General features: G+C 43.5%; 1 protein-coding gene across 1 annotated transcript in view; it reads right to left on the bottom strand.

Moving 5' to 3' along the window:
- The window catches only part of SLC16A12 (solute carrier family 16 member 12), a 91071-nt gene extending 70245 nt beyond the window's left edge, over positions 1–20826 (bottom strand). Inside the window, exon 1 of the mRNA XM_081251777.1 lies at positions 20589–20826. The gene's annotated coding sequence lies outside the window, so the exon portion shown is untranslated. The remainder of the gene's footprint in view (positions 1–20588) is intronic.
- Between the last annotated feature and the right edge of the window lie 616 nt (positions 20827–21442).

Here is a 21442-nt window from a genome sequence, read left to right as displayed (position 1 = left end):
AACCTATCAAATGGTTTGTTTCTCACATAACTGACTTATACCTTTTTTTTTTTACCTTTTTTTCCCTTGACATTAAATATACCTTACTAAAGTGGTAGGTCCTTGACTAGCCTCATTACATAAACATAACCTTGTTTTATTTGAGAAAGATTTTAAAATAAGGTGGCCAAAATGTGCTTCAGCAAAAAGAGAACTCACAAACAATTAATGTAGTGCCTTCTAATCCATGGTTGTTATCTCATTCCTACTTAGAATTATAAAAGGTCCCTGGAAAATCCCATTAATCTGAGAAGAACCTCTCTTCACGGCTCTGTGCCTTCTCCAAGTGGAAGCACAGAGGGATTAAGTAGATGAAACATGAAGTGATTTCACACCCAGAGGGTAGACAGAGAAGGGCGTGTCCGGAGGTGCTTGGAGCATGTGGATTTCTAAACGTGTGTAAAGAAAGTAGAGACACGAACAGGTGAGTCACGGGCAGTGACCCGTAAAGGCCACGGGGCCATGTGGGCTGGAGGAGGTGTCACTGCAAAGTCACTGGAGAAGACAAGCCCCAGGTCAGATGGAAAGAGGCTTGCAGGGGAGTTTGCAATTGTCCTCATATGATTTGGACCACTAACGCCTGTGCTGGGACGGGGCTTCAGTGATGGAAGCGAACGGCAGCCCTCGGAAGAGGCTTTGGAGGAAAATGAGGCCACGTGCCCAAAGGGTGGAAAGGAGGGAGGAAGGCGACAGAAAGCCAAACCCCAAAGTCATTGACTGCTTCTCTTTTGAGAAGTTTGGGAGAAAACCGAGCACAAGAAATGTTGAGATGAAATGAACAAGGATGTCTTATCCAGATGTAGTGTGATTAAGAAGTGGAATCACTCTTGTGCCTCCCAGATACACAATCTGTCCTCAGCGTCACATGCTTCCAGCTCTATGAGGCCCCAAATTTAGTCATCACATCTTACCACTGTTTCTTTCTTTTTTTTTTTTTTACAACTTTATTGGAGTATAATTGCTTCACATGGTGTATTAGTTTCTGCTTTATAACAAAGTGAATCAGTTATATATATACATCTGTTCCCATATCCCTTCCCTCTTGCATCTCCCTCCCTCCCACCCTCCCAATCTCACCCCTCCAGGCGGTCACAAAGCACCGAGCTGATCTCCCTGTGCTATGCGGCTGCTTCCCACTAGCTATCTACCCTACGTTTGGTAGTGTATATATGTCCTTGCCTCTCTTTCTTATATCCACACAAAACCAGCACAAGTCCTAACAGCTCAAGTTGGGACCATTCCAACAGTCTCTCTGACTTTGCTGCAAATTCTTGGCCCTCAGAGTAGGCAGCCAGAATCATCTTGTCAAGAGAAAACAAACCAAACATTAAAAAATCTCCCATAAGAGGTCACTGATAATTGATTAAAACAGTCAATCACTTGTAAAGAGGCCCTTAACTAGTGCCTTTCCTTATCACCTGTCCCCTGGTTCATCACTCTCTCTATCCCTAAAAAAAAAACCCCAGGGCTTCCCTGGTGGCACAGTGGTTGAGAGTCCCCTGCTGATGCAGGGGACACGGGTTCGTGCCCCAGTCTGGGAACATCCCACATGCCGCGGAGCGGCTGGGCCCGTGAGCCATGGCCGCTGAGCCTGCGCGTCCGGAGCCTGTGCTCTGCCACGGGAGAGGCCACAACAGTGAGAGGCCTGTGTACCACAGAAGAAAAAAAAAAAAACCCAAAAACCAAAAACATACTTTGTAACCCGCCCTTTTACCCTGTAGGTGATCAAATATAGTAACTGGAGGAAAAAAAAAGAAATAAATTATATTGTTGTAAACTGGACAAGCCTGATTTTCATAAAGGTAGTAGTAATTTGCTCCATGAAAGGATTCCTTCCAACTCTTTCTGAATTGGTACATGTGCAAGCTTTACTGCTTTTTAAGCTGACATAGGCACTTGCTATGAGCCATAAAGCTCTTTGGAAAATTACAAAATATATAATTTCACAGAATAGGAAGAAAGCAGCCTTCCCTTTCATTTGTAATCAACCAAGATGACCAGTCAAAACCTTGCTGAGTAAACATACCTAAAAAGGAGATTTCTTTGTGCTAAAAATCAAAATGAGGGAGGAAGATGCACTTGGGCAGCAGAAAGCCACATGCTGAGGCCTGGTTATAACAATGTCTGTAGTCTAATCCACTGCCAAGAAGCCCTGTTTCTGCTTCACCAGGCAGAGGAATGTGTGGCAGCCGGGCCTCCAGCACTGGAGCATCTGTGGACGGCCTCCACCATGGACAGTGGCAATGCAACAGGGGCAGCATCAGGTCCAAAGTCATCAAGTAGGAGGACTCACGTGAAGGCTTCACAGTCAAGGGCAAACGGGAGGTACTGTCAACCTCTGAATTCATACAGCTTGATTCTGAGTTTCAAGCATTTTTTTTTGCGGTACGCGGGCCTCTCACTGTTGTGGCCTCTCCCGTTGCAGAGCACAGGCTCCGGACGCACAGGCCCAGTGGCCATGGCTCACAGGCCCAGCCACTCTGCGGCATATGGGATCTTCCTGGACTGGGGCATGAACCCGTGTCCCCTGCATCGTCAGGCAGACTCTCAACCACTGCGCCATCAGGGAAGCCCTCAAGCATTTTTAATTACACATATTATACATGCTTAATGTGGAAAAAGGAGAGAATAGAGCAAGAAGACAATAATAAAAATCAGCTACATCCTGCCAACTAATAGGCACTGTTTTTATTTGGAATAAATCCTTTGAGTTTTTTTATATTATATATGTATGTAAATACATTTTAAAAAAACAAGACTGAGAATTCACACCCATTACCATCTCTACTATTGAAAACAAAAACAAAAAATTTAGCAAGTGTTAGTAAGGATGTGGAGAAATTGGAATCCTTGTGTATTGCTGGTGGGAATGTACAAGAGTGCAGCAACTATGGAAAACAGGATGATGGTTCCTCAAAAAATTAAAAATATATAGAATTACCGTATGATCCAGCAATTCCACTTCTGGGTATATACCCAAAATAAATGAAAACAGGGACTTGAACAGATATTCGTACATCCACGTTCATAGCAGTATTATTCACAATAGCCAAAAGATAGAAGCAACCCAAGTGTCCAGATGAATGGATAAACAAAATGTGGCATATGTACACAGTGAAATACTATTCAGCCTTAAAGAGGAAATTCTGACCCATGGTACATCTCAGATGAACCTTGAAGACATTATATGAAGTGAAATAAGCCAGTCACAGAGGTACAAATACTGTGTGATTCCACTTATGTGAGGTACCTAGAGTGGTCAAATTCATAGAGACAAAATGAGAATAGTGGTTGCCAAGGGCTGGGGGAGGGAGAATGGGGAGTTATTGTTTAATGGGTATGGAGTTTCAGTTTGAGATGATAAAAAATGTTCTGGAGGGACTGCCCTGGTGGCGCAGTGGTTAAGAGTCCACCTGTCAATGCAGGGCACACAGGTTCGAGCCCTGGTCCCGGAAGATCCCACATGCCACGGAGCAACTAAGCCCACGTGCCACAACTACTGAGCCTGCATGCCACAACTACTGAAGCCCATATGCCTAGAGCCCGTGCTCTGCAATAAGAGAAGCCACGGCGGTGAGAAGCCCATGCACTGCAACAAAGACCCAATGCAGCCAAAAATAAATAAATAAATAAATTTTAAAAAATGTCCTGGAGATAGATGGTGATGATAGTTGCACAACAGTGTGAATGTACTTTAATGTCACAGAACTATACTCTTCTGTTTATTGAAGTATAGTGGATTTACAAAGTTGTGCTAGTTTTGGGTGTACAGCAAAGTGATTCAGTTATACACACACACACACACACATACACACATATATATATACATATATATATTCTTTTGCAGAGTCTTTAGAACTATACTCTTAAAAATGGCTAAACTGGTAAATTTTACATTTTGTATTTTTTTACCAAAATTTAAAAAGAAACACCATGATGATCCTATCTGTAATTTGCTGTTTTTGCTTCATTTGATACCATGGCTGTTAATAAAGGTACTCTGTCTGATCATTTAGACATGGTTGCAAAGTATTTTACTGTATGAATGCACCATAATTGGGTTCACCAATCCTCTACTAGTGGACAATTAGGCTGCCTCTGATTTTTCTCTCCCCAAAAGACACTGTATGATTCAATCATGTGACATATCAGGTCACACTACATTCCTGATGATCTTTCTTTTGGACTCATTAAGGTCATTCACAAATATTCTGAAAATCTTGCACTTCAGTCAGCAAAATTTCCACACCATTAAAAAATATTTATTAACTACTTTCCCTGTAATATATTAATAATTAATAACAAAGATAATGATTAATACTTAATTTTAAATATTTATTCAGTACTTGTACACTTTTTTTTTTTTTTTTTGGCCGCATTGCACGGCATGCGGGATCTGAGTTCCCCAACCAGGGATTGAACCCATGGCCCCTGCAGTGGAAGTGTGGAGTCCTAACCACTGGACTGCCAGGGAAGTCCCAGTACTTGTACACTTTCAAACTTACTACTGAGGAAAAAAGTTAGAAATGTTACTAACTGAACATGACACCATGGGCAAGATTCAAAATACTTAACAAGAGGTGGATAAAGGCGCCAATTACTCAGAGGAGAGGCCAGCTGAACAATGGGTCAGCCAGACCAGTTAGCCCTGACTAACCCCAAAGAAACCATGTAACCAGGAGTATGGAGTAATATGGGAGTTCTAAAGCAAAAGTTTCTGAACAGACCCTATCTTTTGTTGGTTGCCCAAAGGAGAGAGAGCATAATTGGGAAAAGAGGAGCCAGGCTCTGGACTGGTAAAGTTCAATACCCCTATGGGACCCGGAAGTGGACAGTCCAGAGGTTCTGTCGGATAAACTGGTCTAGAGCCTAGGAGAGAGATCTGGTGTGCAGATCAAATATACACTTGGAGGTCAGAGCACACAGTTGATCACAAAGACCTTTAAAAGCAGGACTTTCAGACTCTGTGGGTGTCCCCTGTTAATGGCAGAGTCAATTCAGCACGTCTGGAGGGAGACTGAGATTTTCATGTCTGATAAGCTGGTGAGTGAGGCCTATGCTGGTCCCCAGACTACGAAATGAGAAACCAGGTGGCCTGAGGGTGGGTAGAGAAGGAGAGAGAGGGGGACTTCGAAGAACCCTGAATTTTAGGAGAGGATAAGAAGAGGAGGCTGCAACGAAATTGAGAAAGGCAAGAAGTCCAAGAGAGCCTGGGGTCACTGAAGTCAAAGAAGAAAGGAACAGTACTGCAACCCTGCTGAAGAGGTACTGAGCCTGTCTTAGCCCACTCGGGTTGTCACAACAAAATACCCCAGACTGGGTGGCTGAAACAGCAAACAGTTATTCTCCCACAGTTCTGGAGTCTGGAAGTCCAAGATCAGGGTGCCAGCCTGGTTGGTTTCTGGTGAGAGCTCTCTGCCTGGCTTGCAGAGAGCTGCCTTCTTGCTATGTGCTCACGTGGCCTCTTCTTGGTGTGTATATGGAGAGAGAGGTATTTCTCTCTCCTTCTTCTTTTTTTTTTTTTGCGGTACGCGGGCCTCTCACTGTTGTGGCCTCTCCCGTTGTAGAGCACAGGCTCCGGACGCGCAGGCTCAGCGGCCATGGCTCACGGGCCCAGCCGCTCCACGGCATGTGGGATCTTCCCAGACCGGGGCACGAACCCGTGTCCCCTGCATCGGCATGCGGACTCCCAACCACTGCACCACCAGGGAAGCCCTCTTCTTCTTCTTATAAGGAAACTAATCCTGTCACAGGGTTCCACCCTCATGACCTCATCTAAGCCTAATACCTCCCAAAGGCCCTACCTTCTTTTTTTTTTAAATTAATTAATTTATTTATTTATTTTTGGCTGCGTTGGGTCTTCGTTGCTGCGCGTGGGCTTTCTCTAGTTGCGGCGAGCAGGGGCAACTCTTCGTTGCGGTGCGTGGGTTTCTCATTGTTGTGGTTTTCTCTTGTTGCAGAGCATGAGCTCTAGGCGTGCGGGCTTCAGTAGTTGTGGCATGTGGGCTCAGTAGTTGTGGTTCACGGGCTCTAGAGCGCAGGCTCAGCAGCTATGGAGTGTGGGCTTAGTTGCTCCACGGCGTGTGGGATCTTCCCAGACCAGGGCTCGAACCCGTGTCCCCTGCATTGGCAGGCGGATTCTTAACCACTGTGCCACCAGAGAAGTCCCGGCCCTACCTTCTAAGACTATCACATTGGGGGTTAGGGCTTCAACATATGAATTGGGGGGGCACACAAACATTGCATCCTTAAAAGTGCCCACTGGACTTTGTGTAAATGTAAAGATACCCCGTAGGTGTCTGGCAGCAACTTCATTGGATGATGTGATTACTTGAGGGTACACAGATTCATTATGACAACCCAAGACCACTGCTGTAATACTCATGACCTGTCAGCACTCTCAGGCTCCCCCAGGTTGAGAATGCTGAGCCCCTGGCTTGGCAGAATTGCTGTGTCCCGGCTCAATGCAGCACCCTCGACATAGAGGAGAAGGCAGGAGCTCCTGGGTGCACATGCCAGGAAGCTCCTGAAACAGGAGTCTAGGCCACAAACATTCACATCTCTAATACCTATTAATTTGCTAAAAAACAGTCCCCCTGGGCACTACCGACTTAACAGAACAGTCAGAGTCAGAGGGCTCGAATCCCTGCCGGCAGCCTGCATTTTCTCTCTCTGAAATTATCAATTTTGCTTCACTTTACAGGCCCAGCAGAAGTTCTATTTGTGGAAACTGAAAATAAGTGCAGTCACAAATGCTTCTTATCCCCATATTCCCACAAGAAGGTCAAAGAAAAGGCACATGGTTTCCCAGGTCCAAGCTCCCAGGCTTGTTATTCTAGTGACCTCATCAGTCACTCTGCAGAAAGCCCTGCAGAAAACCAGGCCTGCAAGAGCCCTACTCCCCATAGAATGGCTTCCTGGGGGAGTCCCCAGCTCAGCTCACAGCTCTCTGGCCCCGGCCATGGGATCCACTGACTAGGGCAGTCATAAACTGCACTCAGCCATCATGAGTTAACCTCAGAAAGTCATCACAATCAATACAATGAGAGATGGGATTTTCCACAATGCTTTACTTTCAATTAAAATTAAAATTAAATAAACTAGGTGCTGCCTTGTAGAGCCAATAATATTTTATAATTGCAGTTATTTGGCAAATTAAGGCAAAAGACCAAGCAGAATGCCAAGAAGAAGCTACCTTGACTTATATATTATAATCACAAGAATCTCGCTTATCCAGACATATTAGCTAGCTATGTGACAAAGGGCTAAAAGCTAACAAAACTGAAACCTGTGCAATTTATTCACAGGAACACATCAATGCATCTTATTCATTTATTTATACTCTAGAGATAATTCTAACTGGCCTAATTATTTGTTTTTCAAGGCAGCAACAAATTAGAATGTAAACTTCAGGGCAGGGACTTTTGTCTCTTTTGTTCACTGATACATCCCTGACACTAAGAACAGAACTCAAGTATCTGATGGATTGTGAGAGAATGAACCTTTACATGTTCTCCTCAGTTGTATAGCCCAGACCCACCCTACTATGTCACAACTCGGCTACTTCACACTTGAGCCCCAAAGACCTCTGATTTTGCAACCCCTGGTTAAGTGCCATGACAGACCACTGGCTTGTAAATGGATATTCTAAGCAACTAATACAATTGCTTGTATGAATAACAATATTCCCTCTGTGATCTTGTTTCCACTGGTTATTTGCTTAGCACCTTGTTTTTACCAAAACAAATGTCCACCTTGTTTCCTACCAGATCGTAAACTCCTTCACACTAGTTATTGTGGCAAATTGGTTGAATTGAGCTGGAAAGGGAAATTTTAGCTCAGTGCCTAACCTTCACCATTTGAAGGCTCTCCAAACTGAACTCCACCTGGAGAGGAATAGAGTCTTGTAAAAAACTGATAAACGGAAACCTCAATTAAAGAGTCAGGAGACCAGAAAGGAGAGCACTTATGCCCTGTGATGGTAACAGAGCTCAACAGCAAGAAGGAAGACTCCTTTCCTGGCAACAGCTCAGCCAGTGAAAGGCCATGGACTCTGTTTACTAGAACCCTGCCAACTTCCTTTTCCCCTCTAAAGAAGAGTTCTCCTTCCCTGGTTGTGAAGGGACTTGCACGTGGCTCACCATGGTTGCAGACCCCAAACTGCAATTCTCTGCTGATCCGGAATTAAACCCATCTTTGCTAGAGAAACATCTGGCAGTCTATTTGTTTTAGGTCAACAGTGTGAGTAATTGTTTTTAATCCCCTCATTACCTGGCATATCATAGGAACAAAGTGGCACTGTAATTTCCCATTTGAAACACAGCACTTTTTTGGATTAACATTCTGTTCAAGTTACAACAGTTCTGTGGCCAATGTGATACTTCCAATAATGGCCAGGAATCCACTAAATCCATGACAGGCCAACAGTTCTTGCTGAGGCCTAACTCAAGAAAAATTCAAATGTTTAAGAGCCATGTTCTTTTTTTTTTAATTCAAAATGAAAATAGCTTATTAAGTTCTATTGGGAGAATGGGGAGATTAGAAATGTACATTCTCATAACCTAGAACACCAGCTTTATTGAACAGAAGACTCTCACGTCCCTGTCTAAGCGTCTCTAAGAAATAACCCTGCAGAGGTAGTTGGGCAGTTTTCTGATCTTTCATATTTATACAGAACTTTACCATTCACAAAGTGAGTTATTAGGCATTACCCATTCTCCAAACCACTCCTCAAGGGATTGATTACCACATTCCCACAACCCTAAAATAACAGAAATTGTAAGTTACCTCATGGACTTAAAAACAACTTTTCAGGCTTCCCTGGTGGCGCAGTGGTTGAGAGTCCACCTGCCAATGCAGGGGACACGGGTTCGTGCCCCAGTCTGGGAGGATCCCACATGCCGCGGAGCGGCTGGGCCCGTGAGCCATGGCCGCTGGGCCTGCGTGTCCGGAGCCTGTGCTCCGCAATGGGAGAGGCCCGCGAACCGCAAAAAAAAAAAACAACAAAAAACAACCAACAACTTTTCAGGAAAAAGGAAAAATTAAGAAACTCCAGGATATTAAATATATGCATCTACTGCTGATCACATCTTATTTCAGAAACATTAAAATGAGAAGGAAAAATAGTGTACCTTAGACTCGGGGAAACTGAGACTAGAATCTTCTGATGTTCAAGTGACTTGCCCAAAGTCACTCGATGATTTGCCTACAGGGCCAGGGCTAGGGCATCTTCATTCTTTCATGCAACAGTAGCTGAGCACCAATACATGCAGGCGCTGGAAAAACAGAGATGAGCAGAGGCAGCCCGGGCCGTCCTCCCCACCTCTTACTGTCAGGGGCTCTGCTCTCTGCTTGGGCAAGGCAGGACAGAGCAAGGCAGAAAGCCAGAGCAGCACAGATAGCTCTCCTTTCTCAGAAGAGTTGGCTGCCAGGACACTCCGTTGCTGCTAAACCTGGGAGTACCTGGGTTCCCAGAGCCCAGCCCTCCAGCAGCCTCACCCAGGTACATCCCGGAGAGGACAATGCGTTCCTGAGCCCCACCTCTGCCCTCTCAGCAGTTCTGTCTGGCTGGAGACAGGCATGCCTGGCTCCTTTAGGTGATTTGTACATGAAGAGAAGGTGGCCAGGGGGCACACCCACCAAACTGTTAGCAGTGTAAACCTCGAGCATGGGAGAAGAGGGGGTGCGTGGGGAAGCAGCATGCCCTTTATTCCCTTCTGTAAAGTCTAAATTATTCCAGAGGTGATTTTGAGAATGCAAATCTGGAAAAAAAAAACCAAGAAAAGCAAATCTAAAATATGCAATTTGGACATAGAAAGATTTGGGTTGAAATCCAGGCTCTCCCATTGACTTGCTGTGTAACCATGTCTCCACTGTCTACCCACTTCACAGCGTTGTTCTAAACGATTTAGTTGCTGCCGCTGGACTCTATCCCCGTCCCCGCCTCCACAGTCCTGGTCACACTATGTGGTCAGTCTGTTAATGGGTTCTTCCAGGGCAGGGGTGGTCCCACTCTTTGCTTTTTCCTAATATCATACATGACACATTAGTCTTTAAAATTACTTGGGGAAACATATAGGCAGAGAACACTATTTATATCATATACGGTCTACTCGCAACTATGACTTTTGCAGGAGGGGCATTATCTTTTTTTTTTTTTTTTTTTTTTTTTGCGGTACGCGGGCCTCTCACTGTTGTGGCCTCTCCCGTTGTGGAGCACAGGCTCCGGACGCGCAGGCTCAGCGGCCATGGCTCATGGACCTAGCCACTCCACGGCATGTGGGATCTTCCCGGACTGGGGCACGAACCCGTGTCCCATGCATTGGCAGGTGGACTCTCAACCACTGCGCCACCAGGGAAGCCCCCACAGTATTTTTTAATTAGGGACTTTAAAGGTAATTAATTGTCTTTCATCAAATGTCTCTTCCCCAGAAAAGACTATTTAAGATTATTAAAACTATAACAGGCTAAACTGAAATTTTACCGTAATATACAGTAACCTGTCTTTGGAACCAATTAGGTATACTATTATGCAAGAATTTATAAAGAAAGCAGAATGTGCCAGGACACTTCTGAGATGCCAATTTGGGGGATCAAATGACTCAATGTCATTTGAAATTTTAGTTAGACCTTCATTTCTAATAAAATTAGAATATATAGGACTTCCCTGGTGGTCTAGTGGTTAAGACTCTGTGCTCCCAAGGCAGGGGGCCTGGGTTCGATCCCTGGTCAGAGAACTAGATCCCACATGCCGCAACTAAAGATCCCTCATGCCACAACTAAAGATCTCGCATGCTGCAACGAAGATCCCATGTGCCACAACTAAGACCTGGTGCAGCCAAATAAATATTTTTTTTTAAATTAGAATATATGGTTGGCTATATTTTATTTTATTTGAATGTGGAAGATAATCAAAGAAGTCAACCTAAAGAAGTAAAAAGGAATAACCCATAGTAGAAGATAATGTAAAAAGGATATATACATTTATATGAATATGTATAACTGAATCACTTTGCTGTACATCTGAAACTAATACAACATTGTAAATCAACTATATTTCAAGAAAAAAAATTTAAAAAGAAGTAAAAAGAAGAGGAAAATATGTGGGGCTTAATTTTTGATACAATGACCAGTCCCTTTATCATTGGAACACCCTTACTAGTAAGTAAAATATTTTTGACAGTATCTTATTTATATCCATTTATTTATTCTTTACCCACATACTTTGACTTTTTCTAAGATATTTATGAGTTTTTTAATTAAGTTCTCACTGTTGCCTGGTAAGCCTTGTAACTAAAGTTGCCAAATAGCTAGCCAGCATGGAGGGCAGGGTCTGTGTCAGTGAAACGAAATGAAGCTTGGACCCTGGTGGAATGGACCTTACCCCTGGGTTCACTGGGATTACAACCAGAACCTGACAGTCACTGCTCTGATTACAAAAGAGAGAACAAAGACATGGGGGAGATATCTGGCTTTTAAAAGTCAAGAAACCACAATACTTCTTAAATCATTTTATGCCAAAAATACCACAATGGCTGTCTACACTGCCAAATCCACTAGCTAACCACTCAAGTTTATCTTCTCATTCTGCACCTCAATATGCGTATGGAAGAAGCCCTATAGTTTTGTTCAGGATATAGGATTTTTGAAGAGTGGGAGAACTTCCTTGGCTGGTTCCCACACCCTGTGCTCTGACCCTACCAGGCTACCTCACCCACCCACATATACACTCGTGTTCCAACTCTTCCAACAGTTATGCACGAGCATATGTGGGGAAACAGCAAATTAAAATATAAAAAGGAAACATCACTGACCAATGTGTACTGGGTTAACGTGAGTACAGAAGAGGGTACCTGACCTAGCACAGCTACTCCTCGGCATTTTATCTTTGACCCATTACACTCTCTATAAACACTCCCCATGGGTAATTACACTTACACACACACACACACAACTTAAACTGAGTCTCTATGCTGATGACTACCAATCTATATTTCTTGCCCAGAATATTTAACTGCTCATTTGGCTCTCTCTCCCCACAAGCATGAAGGATATAAAGTTAATAAGACCCCAAGTCTTCCCATGCTTTTTTCAACACAGATGCACAGTAGCAGCTAGAAATAATTAGGAGCTACCAGAACCACATAAACCAAATTTGGCAGGGAAAGAAAAGCAGAAACTTAGAAACATGTGGCCTAGGCATTTACAAACTTGTTTTTGTCAAGAAATCCTTTGTTCAAATAAAATCTTACTTGGAAACCCAAAATGTGAAATCAAGAATAGCCCACCTGCTCAGGTTGCAGAAAAAACCACCGAAAGGAACCCTAAGCTGGACGCTGGACTCTTCCTGCCCACATTGTCCCCATGCCCCGGAACAGCCCCTGAGGCTCCTTGAAACTCTCAGAAATCTGCAAAACATAGTTCAAAAACTACTGGTCAAGATCCATGAAGGTGCTATTTTCAAAACAAAAATTAACAGCTTAAGCACAGTTTGGGAAAGCTAACTGGTAACCATGCATGAGAATTTCCATGCATATTAACAGATGCACACTATATATAAAATAGGTAACCAACAAGGACCTACAGTACAACACAGGGAAGGAACTATACTCACTATTTTGTAATAACCTATAACGGAAAAGAATCTGAAAAAGAATGTGTGTGTGTGTGTGTGTGTGTGTGTATAACTGAATCACTTTGCTGATTCAACAATACAACATTGTAAATTATCTATACTTCAATAATAAATAAATGAATAAATAAATAAATAAAAGAACAAATGTCACTAAAAATAAAGTTGGTTCTGAGTAGCAAGAGCTAGATTGGTCTTTTTCAGGTCCTATGTCAACCACTTCACCACATTTTCTCAAAGACAGTAAATCCCAATGACAAGGAAAAACCTAAAATTAGTCATATTTTGTTTAAGTCACACAAGGCCAAGTTTAAACTCCTATCTTTATTATAATATCTTTCTTATATAAAGTCCTATATTTTCGAAATCAATTTGGTACAATTAAATAAAAGGAAAAGTATCCTTTTATTTAAGGATTTATTTTATTTAAGAGGCAAATTTGAGCATTAGGATTAACAACTCAGTCAACTTAAGAAAACACATAATAAATAAGGACATATCTGTAAGTTATTATAGAGGAAACACATTGTTGTACAGGAAAACCCCAACTTACTGTCCTCAAGAAACAGACCTATATGACACCACAATCATCAAAAACATGAAACAAGGTGGGAAACTGATTGGTTGGTTGACGGTCATGATACCAGATTTGGTTGCTTTGGTTACTTTGATACTGTACACACATAAGCTCAGTGAATCTCACAGGGGGTAAAAAATGAGTGGAAATTCACTTAACCCTTAGAAAAGCTTCCCATTTACTTAGTGGACACTGTATAGAGAAATTACAAAAATCCAATATCGTGTTTAATTTTTTCAATGCAAAAAAGACACTATAACAGTGATTTGTTTCAATAACATTTATTCTGAAAAAGCATAAAATGATTAAGTGTTATATAGATTGGTGGCTCTCAACCCTGGCTGCACATGAGATTCACCAGGGGAGCTTTAAAAATTCCTGATGCCCTGGATCTGTCCCAGAGCTACTGAATCAGAATTTCTGAGGGTGGCTTTTGGCACCAGTAGTTTCCCTTCCTTCCCCAGGTTATTCTAATGTATCACCAGGCTTGAGAGCCATTGATATAGTCTTGCATCAACTGATCAACTCAGTTGTCAAACACCAACATGAACAAACCATTCCTTTTTGATAGCAGTGATGCCTGTGAGTTGGGCTCCCCTGGCTCATGACTAGTTAATAATGATGGGTAAGGCTGCTTTCTGCTAGTTGTCTTGTTGACCCATATCTGACCGAAGAGGTTGCATTCCCTTCTCCTTTAAAGCAGATCTAACTTTGTTGTGAGTGTGGGTTTGGGGTTTTTTCTTTTTTTGGTCGTTCCTTCATGGGCTGTGAATGTCGTTGTTTTGATACAGGTTTAGAGAACTGAAATTGCTATTTCAAGAAATACAACTGGTTTGGGTAGATAAATATGAGCTTACTTCCATGGAAAGTATTTCATCAAAAAAAAGTAGAATTACAAAATAAGTAATTGTGGCCTTAACCTGTAATATGTTAAGTAAACCAGAAAATGGTGAATTGTGCCCAGAAATATTTTGAAATTTATAAAGTCTACAAGTGATGACGTATTGGTAGAGTTAAGATTTTATGTTGCTACTTTGTTTACATATATGAACCAGGGAGCCATAAGACAGCTTGGGGAAAAACGGGTTGTGATTTTTTATGGTGATTTAGAAGACTGAAAACTGGGTTCCGGCCTCCTCTACAATCATAAGGGACTAATATTACATCCATAAGAGAGGCTCATAAACATGGAATTTCTCTCCAGAGCCAGAGAAATGAGCCATTTTCAAGATATGCTAGGGTACCCTAAGAAGTTGAAACATTAAAAGCTCTCTTAACTGAAGCAATCGAAGTCAGTAAAAGCAGAGAGTCAAAAAGATGATACATCATGTTTCAAACATTTTATTTCAATTTTAGTCACATAAATAAAAGTAAAATCATTCACTAATCTTTGGGTGCCAGGTCATGACTGCAGTTCTGTGTTGCCTTTGTTGGTTAAACCTCACCCAGATTTCCTCCTTCCATTTCTTAAAGGCACTTGTGAAAAAACCTGAGGGCAAAATCTCCCTAGTTTTTTTTTACTATAGTTTCCAATCTTTTATAGCTCTGTATTCCATACCTGGGGAGCAGTAGTTTGTTGATTTTTTTTTAAAATTTAGCCTTTTAAAGTATATAATTCAGTGGTTTTTAGTACTGTCACAATGTTGTAAAACCAAGACTACTGTCTAATTCCAGAACCCAGCCATCACCTCAAAAAGAAACCCTGTACCTACTGCCTTCATTCTCAATTCCCCCTACCCCATACCCTGGCAACCACAAATCTACATTTTGTCTCTATGTGTTTGCCTATTGTGGATATTTCATATAAATGGAATCACAAGGTGTGGTCTTTTGTGTCTGGTTTCTTTCACTTAACATGTGCTCATGGTTCATCCAGGTTGTAGCTGCTGATATTGTTTTTTAATATGGCTTATTTTTAGGAGTCTGTATGGCCATCAACTTTGTTTTCATAGAAATAGCATTCCTTTTTGGCACTCCCATTATATCAGTTTATGGAATATTTAATTAAATCACGAAATTACAAGAGCAAGTATTAATAAAATAAACAAGACTGTGACCAAACACCACGGTAAGCGTGCACCTGAGCTGATAAAAGCAAAGTACACCCATTTATTATGATGACAGTTATTTGCCACAGTGGTCTCTGAGCTCTGAGCAACAACGGGTTCGTGTTTCAGAGGGAAACACGGTTAAGCACCGGTTAAGCCCATGAGCCGTTTTAGTGTTGGAGGATACTCTGTTACCTAGGACGGAGCGGTATGCATGCAGAGGGTGTAGAGGTGATAAGTGTCTATTAGACAACCCAACACAACCTCAACTGTCCCCCAAAGAAAGTCTTCTATACATCTCCTTCTTCAAAAGAGGCAAGGATGTGTTCCCATAAAGATAGGTATACCCTCCTGCCTTTATAAAAGCTTTACCATCCTATTTATCTTTCGAGAATCAGCTCAAACGTGTCCTGCTCTATAAATTCTTCCCTAAGCCTTGACTCCCCTGAGTGTGTACATGCTCTCTCTCCTTCAATTTCCAACATACTTATCTATCTCTTACAGTGCTTATAACTGGTATTACATAGCTAGTTAAACAATGTAGTTTCTTCCGTATGAGGCTGTAGGCTGCTTGTGTTTTTATATCTCCTACAGCCACCAGCACAGGAAAAGAGGGGCTCGGGACACGATCTTTGCGCAAATCTGTAATAAGAAGTTCAAGAAATATTTATTAAGTAAATAATGAATGAGCACATTGATTAAATGATTAAGTAAAGGTGTGTAACTTCCTACCTGGCTATAGAGCAATGCACCTCTTTCTTCAATGTGCAGTAAGGAAGGAAGATGAGAATCTGATGGGGCTGAGCGGTAGGCAAAGGAAGAAAATCAACTCCTCTGGGTGCCTAGCTGCTATCAGAAATCATGACTCTCCTCCACGTGTTCAACAGAAATCACTTTCAAATAGGACATTGTTAGATAATGGCACTTCCTGATGTCCTCTGATGTAGAACAAATTAAAAACAGAGAGAAAAATCTTTGCACTCAAAACATCCCATTGTCTTCAAGTGTGGATTTGGTTTTTCTCAATTAAATTATTATACCACTTGAATGGGTTTTTAGATATCCTAGAAACTACTCATAAGAACATAGCTTCCAAATTGGCGATTTTTAAAAGCAAAGCCATGGGTTAGGTAAGGAATGCATAAACAACCCCCAAAGCAGCGCTGAATACATTTTTTTGGCGGTATACGAATGAAAAAGTGCCAAGTTCATTTTGATAATCCTTTGTTAAAAACAATAAACATGCCTGAGCTTGCAAACCATGCCGTTCTGAAGAAAAAGCTATTGAGAAAATTAGAAAATGCTTAAAACTGCGATGTCTGATTAAAAAGAAAAACCTCTGTGGTAACGGATTTACCAGTAAGTCACAACACTGTGTCTCCTATTAATATGGAGCAGGGGACAAAATGTAAAGTGAGATAAAATAAAAGCAGAACACCATCTTCATAAATAAATAAGAAGCTACATCTTAAAACTAATACAATTACAGTCCGCAACACTGACACAGGGGCACCAACACGATTGAGAAAACGAATCCTCCCATGCTTCATTAAATTCAGTGTCACCACAATGATGTCCTTGCATTAAAGGAAGTGTAATTTCAGGGACTCCGAATGAACATACATAAAAATAACCAAGTGTGGGAATTTCTATTCACATAGAGTTCACGTATGTCAGTTCATAATAGTTAAAGTAACTTTAACTGAATTTATTTCTGTGTTTGTTTTTCACTGATTATAAAATCAGCAGAATCACAGTATTGGAAGGAAGATAATTTGGAATATTTACATCCATTTCCCTACTTTAGGCAAAACTGAAATTCTCTTCTATCTGCCAAACAAAATCCTGGAAAAATTCTAATGAATTAATTGTAACTTGAGGACCACAGGATCAAAGTTCTCTGTTCTATTCACTGACATACCTCAAGTGCCCAGAACAGCACTGGGCACATAGTAGGCACTCAATAAATACCTATTAAATGAAAGTAAATTGAAAGACATAAAAAATGTGCAATGTAATGCTAAAATGCTAAATAAGTCTGTTTAAAATTCCTTTCTCAGCTCTGTTATAGGTTATGGTGTTAATCATAACACACAAATTGTCTTCATATAATCCACTTTTCTCAAGCTGGCTCCAAAGTCACAAATCACACTTTTAACTCTAACCAATCACCACCACAGGGAGGTAAGAATCGGAAAAGACTCCAAAGAGAGATGAGGGTAAATTTCATCAATATGTTTTGATTTTGATTACTTTTCTTCTCCTGGAAGTTCATCTGGGATGTATCCGCATATTCATCTTTGTATTATTATTTAAAGACATGTATTTAAGAATGTGTTGGGCTTCCCTGGTGGTGCAGTGGTTGAGAGTCTGCCTGCTGATGCAGGGGACACGGGTTCGTGCCCTGGTCCGGGAAGATCCAACATGCCGTGGAGCGGCTGGGCCCGTGAGCCGTGGCCGCTGAGCCTGCGCGCCCGGAGCCACAGAGGGAGAGGCCACAACAGTGAGAGGCCCACGTACCACAAAAAAAAAAAGAATGTGTTATTTAAAATTAAGGTTTGTATTTTTTAAAATTATACTACAATGGTGGTTTGACTAAATCAACCTCTTATTTATTTCAGAATCCCACCAGCTTAAAAATAAATAAATAAAAAATAAGAACAGGAAAATGACATGATTAGGTGATTCTAGTCATCATTTTTGCTCAAAAAGCCTGGAAGCAATATGCTTTGAAAATTGAACGGAGTTGGAAGGAGAGGGCCTGGATTCTGGTGTTGGCTCCATCACCAAAGAGCTTAACCAATCCTTGCTAACAGGAAACTTGAGCTTCCCAGGCTGTAAGGTGAAGAGTTTGACAAGATGACCTCTAAAAACCTGTACAATTTCCAAGATCCTGTGATTATAAGTGACCAAATCCAGTCACTTAATTACTACTCCCTGGGAGGGTCAGACACCATTGGCTTAGTTTGACATGACATTTATAGGGGGAGAGGGGAGCAAACTATGCAGGGGCAGTTGATTTGAAAAGCTAGTGATCTCGGGGGATTTCCCTGGTGGCACAGTGGTTAAGAATCCACCTGCCAATGCAGGGGACATGGGTTCAAGCCCTGGACCAGTAAGATCCCACATGCTGCGAAGCAACAAAGCCCATGCGCCACAACTACTGAGCCTGTGTGCCACAACTACTGAAGACCAAGCGTGCCTATAGCCCGTGCTCCGCAACAAGAGAAGCCACTGCAAGAAGCCCACGCACCGCAAAGAGTAGCCCCCGCTCACGCCAGCCAGTAACGAAGACCCAACACGGCCAAAAAAAAAAAAGCTAGTGATCTCCGATACCCTTGGACATAGTGTTTCTAAATTTGGAGGATCTGAAGACTTTCCTCCACGGTTAAGCTGACTGGGGCACCAGAATGCCCAGCTCTCAGCAAAGAAAAGGTAAGATAAACTAATTAGAGTCCCTTCAAGAATGGAAGGGTTGCACTACTGGGCATGTACCCTGAGAAAAGCATAATTCAAAAAGAGTCATGTACCACAATGTTCATTGCAGCTCTATTTACAATAGCCAGGACATGGAAGCAACCTAAGTGTCCATTGACAGATGAATGGATAAAGAAGATGTGGCACATATATACAATGGAATATTACTCAGCCATAAAAAGAAACGAAATTGAGTTATTTGTAGTGGGGTGGATGGACCTAGAGACTGTCATATAGAGTGAAGTAAGTCAGAAAGAGAAAAACAAATACCGTATGTTAACACATATATATGGAATCTAAAAAAAAAAAGGTTCTGAAGAACATAGGGGCAGGACAGGAATAAAGATGAAGACATAGAGAATGGACTTGAGGACACGGGGAGTGGGAAGGGTAAGCTGGGACGAAGTATGAGAGAGTGGCATGGACATATATACACTACCAAGGGTAAACTAGATAGCTAGTGGGAAGCAGCCGCATAGCACAGGGAGATCAACTCCGTGCTTTGTGTCCACCTAGAGGCGCTGGGTAGGGAGACAAGAGGGAGGAGATATGGGGATGTATGTATATGTAAAGTTGATTCACTTTTTTATTTTTCCAAAATGCAGAGAAGATTTATTTCGTACAAGAGCATAAAAGACATAAATAGAAGACTGTGTGTGTGTGTGTGTGTGTGTGTGTGTGTGCGTGTGTGTGTGTGTGTTTTCTGGAAGTGGGGGTCATGGATGTCAGGCCTGGAAATATGTGAGGTAGGAAGTGACGAGACAAGCCAGACCCGTGAGATCAGGTGGGCAAGCCTAGCACCTGAGGTTTGAGCCAGAGAAGGTGGCCTAGTGATCAAGGGACACCCGTGGTGAGCCTGACCCCAGGGCAGTGGTCCTGGTTGTGATTCACTTTGTTATACAGCAGAAACTAACACACCATTGTAAAGCAATTATACTCCAATAAAGATGATTTAAAAAAAAAAAAGAATGTAAGGGTTGAACCAGTGCCCTGGCAGGTCCCATTCAACTCAACACTAAAAAAAGAAAAAGAAAAAAAAGTTACAAGAGATTCAGAATGCTGAGTTGTGAAAGCCGAAGGCTAACCAAAGAGCCCTAGGACTTACTGGAATCGTGCTTTTAAATTTTGCTTCAAACACCTTCCGCTGTATCTGCACTACAGGTATCACTGATTTTCTGTGAGGACAAGAAGCAACTAAGAATTTAAGTCAGTTGAAGGTTGTGAGTATTATTACCTGAGGGTGAGGGGAGATTCAAAATAAAGAAATAAATAAGATACACTGGAAACAGAATACAGAAGAAAGGCGGTCTCTCTTGCACGAGAAGTCTGTATTTGGAAAACACAGGAGATGGGGATCAAAGCCGCTCCCTCTCCAGCCACCGGCCCAGAAACTGCCCGAGCGCCGGCCCAGCACCGTCGGGGCAAGTGGGCACGTGTCTCTCCTCTAAACCAACGCGCGCTCCGAGGGACCGGGTTACGGTGGCGGGCTCCCCGCACGTCTCACGAGGCGCTGGGGCGGCGGGGAGCCAAGGGAGAGCCCTCCGCCACCTCTGCCCAGCCCAGACCTAGATCCTGCCGCCGCGCCGCGAAGGATGCCCGGGTCACCTGAGCCACCGCGTCCTCAGCACGGCCGAGCAGGAGATAGGACAGAAGGTGAGCCAGGTGGTTCCCGGGCCCGAGCGCTGGGGATCCCGGCGCCAGAGCGACCGGCGGGAGACTGCGCCCCGGCAGCCCGGCGGGCCAGCCTCCAGCCCTCCGCAGCCCGCCCAGATCCCCCCTCTCCGCCTGCCCCCGCCGGGCCCCGCTGCGTGCTCACCTCGCGTGGACCTCTGCAGCCCGGACGGCCGCGCGCACGGACATACCCCCGGGGCGCGCCCACCGTGCCGCGTCCCCGTGCGGTGGCCCCTTCCGGGGCCCCAGGCGCCGCTGTCCGCGCGTCAGAGGCGCGGGGAGCTGACTGGGCGGGGGCGCCGGCGGTGCCGGGGCGGGTGCCCCGCGGGCAGCGCGGGAGGCGGAGAGCGTGGCGGGGAAAATCCCGGCGCTCGGCCTCCGAAATGCACCAGCAAGTTCAGCGTCCCGAGCTCTGCCGTGCACTCCCTGGCCGGCGGGTGAATGGGATTTATCCCTGAGATCCGCTCTACGTGCCGCGGCTGGGTGAGGGGTGAGGGGCGCGCGGGAGGAGGGCCGCCTCGCGGTTATGTAATGGATCAGCCCGCCGTGACCCGAGCCAGCTCGCTCTGGGACGGCCCGACCCTCCCCGGCAACTGCAGTGCGTGCCCCCGCCCTAGGCAAGCAGAGGGGGCCGGGTGTTCTCAAAAAGAACTTTCCCCTACAGGCTCAAAGAGCAAGCTCTGGAAAAGGAATCCAAGGACTCCCTTAGGTGTATCTGGCAGGGATCTGGACTCTGCCATGCAACCCGTCCCATTTCACAGCACAGGGAACTGAGGCCCCAAGGTGTTTAAAACGCTGCTTCTTATTGTTAGGTGGACCTAGATTCAACTCTCCTGAAAAGCTCGTGACCTTAGGCAAGTTACTTAAGTCTCCGAGCCTTTCTTCACCTATAAAACGACGATAATAATAGTGTCCACTTCCTGTGCTTGCTGAAGAAGACAAAATGAATGAGGCGCAGGAGTCCGGTACGTACGTAACACACCCGCAGTAAAAGTTACG

The sequence above is a fragment of the Mesoplodon bidens genome (assembly GCF_964165515.1).
Source record: "Mesoplodon bidens genome assembly, chromosome: 1".
Lineage (NCBI taxonomy): Eukaryota > Metazoa > Chordata > Mammalia > Artiodactyla > Ziphiidae > Mesoplodon > Mesoplodon bidens.
This window is presented reverse-complemented; position numbering and strand designations above follow the sequence as displayed.